Source organism: Durio zibethinus, unplaced genomic scaffold (genome assembly GCF_047325235.1).
Source record: "Durio zibethinus cultivar Kanyao isolate XHJ-2024 unplaced genomic scaffold, ASM4732523v1 HiC_scaffold_293, whole genome shotgun sequence".
Taxonomy (NCBI): Eukaryota; Viridiplantae; Streptophyta; class Magnoliopsida; order Malvales; family Malvaceae; genus Durio; species Durio zibethinus.
In genome coordinates, this window is record NW_028322916.1 from 58,957 (window position 1) to 60,929 (window position 1,973).

The window sequence follows — 1,973 nt, forward strand, 5'->3', positions numbered from 1 at the left end:
GCCCTTTTAACTCAGTGGTAGAGTAACGCCATGGTAAGGCGTAAGTCATCGGTTCAAATCCGATAAGGGGCTTTTGGCTTTTTTTTTCATAAAACTCCAGTGAAATAGTAGTATTCATATTTAAACGAAGAATAGGGGTGTTGTTTTTATTGGTAATAAAAAACCAACTGTATATGTATAATAATTTAATTAGAAACTGTATAATTTAACTCTAATAAGTTATTATCTAATAAGTTATTATTCTAATGAGTTAGAGTAGAGTAATTCTAAAAGAAAGTTGAACATTTGTTTATTATAATGAATAATGATAAGTCGTCTCTTGAATTGACAAATATATATATATATTTTTATTTTTATTTTGCATTATATTATTCCAATCAAATCCATTGTAAAGAATTGTAAAGATTAGAAATCAACAAAAGAAAAAGTAAGTGGATCTAACCCATTGAATCGTGACTATATCCACTATTCTGATATTAAAATTCGATAGAGATGAAATTGGAACAGTAGATTTCTTTTTTTTTTTCATATTTATTTGGACTCCACAAGAATCTGTCGATATTTCCGATTCAATCTTCTTGTTACTAGGAATAAATTAATATTCTATTCCTTTATAGAGAAAGAGAAACGTTTATTTCAAGTTACAACCTAAGAGCCTTTTTCAATATCTTATCTTTCTTTGATTCCAGAACACAACAAGACCCATTTCTATCTATATAGAATATATAGAATTTTTTAGATATAAATCTAAATCAAATCATGTCTTCACATATCAAATATTTCCATATCGATACATATGACACTTTTGTTCTGACAATGTGATGGAGAGTGAGTGCGAAAAAGAAACTTTCATTTTGAGTCTCCTATTATTTAATTTAATATTGTATTAGATTGAAAAATAGGAACTTCTCTCTTTTTCTGATATAGAAAAGTAAATAGAAAAATATTCGAAGTGGATTTCTCGACCCGTGAAATGAAAAAATATACTCTGGAGTTTTTTTTTGTTTTATATTCATCTGAAGGAAATATGAGAAAGAAAACAATAAAATAAATAAAAGAAATAATATATATATATATATATATATATATATATATCAGACTATAGTAATTTAATACACATAGAAATTAGAAGAATACAAAAAAAATATTGATTTTTATCAATCTCACGAACAAGATCCAAGAATAAGGTTAGTTGATGGAGGGAGAGGGGTAGATCTGGGGATCAACCAGTAGCGAGAGAAGGGGTCGCTTCTTCCTTGAATTGAACAGTTCGTTCAAAAAATTCATCTATCTGATTGATGAGCCATAAGACAATTCATGGTTCAGGTTCAGACGACTAGTAAAAATAGGAAAGAATAAACGAATTGAGTTCATGGATTTACCTAAGTCAGGTTATGGACCAATACAAGAAAATATTTTTTTATATTCGAAACCAATTAATTATAAGGGGCAGTGCACGAGAAATCAAATCATACATAAAAAATCGAATCCCCGAACGCCCCCATAACATAAGGTGCTCGGAAATGGTTGAAGTAGTTGAATAGGAGGATTGCTATGACTATAGCCCTTGGTAAATTTACCAAAGATGAAAATGATTTATTTGATATTATGGATGACTGGTTACGTAGGGACCGTTTCGTTTTTGTAGGTTGGTCCGGCCTATTGCTCTTTCCTTGTGCCTATTTCGCTTTAGGGGGTTGGTTTACAGGTACAACCTTTGTAACTTCATGGTATACTCATGGATTGGCCAGTTCCTATTTGGAAGGCTGCAATTTCTTAACCGCCGCAGTTTCTACTCCTGCTAATAGTTTAGCACATTCTTTGTTGTTACTATGGGGTCCTGAAGCACAAGGAGATTTTACTCGTTGGTGTCAATTAGGCGGTCTGTGGACATTTGTTGCTCTCCACGGCGCTTTCGGACTAATAGGTTTTATGTTACGTCAATTTGAACTTGCGCGATCTGTTCAATTGCG

General features: G+C 31.5%; 1 non-coding gene across 1 annotated transcript; it reads left to right on the forward strand.

Annotated features, from left to right (window-relative positions):
• On the forward strand, positions 1-72 carry TRNAT-GGU (transfer RNA threonine (anticodon GGU)). Its single transcript has one exon. It is a non-coding gene; the product is annotated as a tRNA-Thr (tRNA).
• The last annotated feature ends 1,901 nt before the right edge of the window (positions 73-1,973 follow it).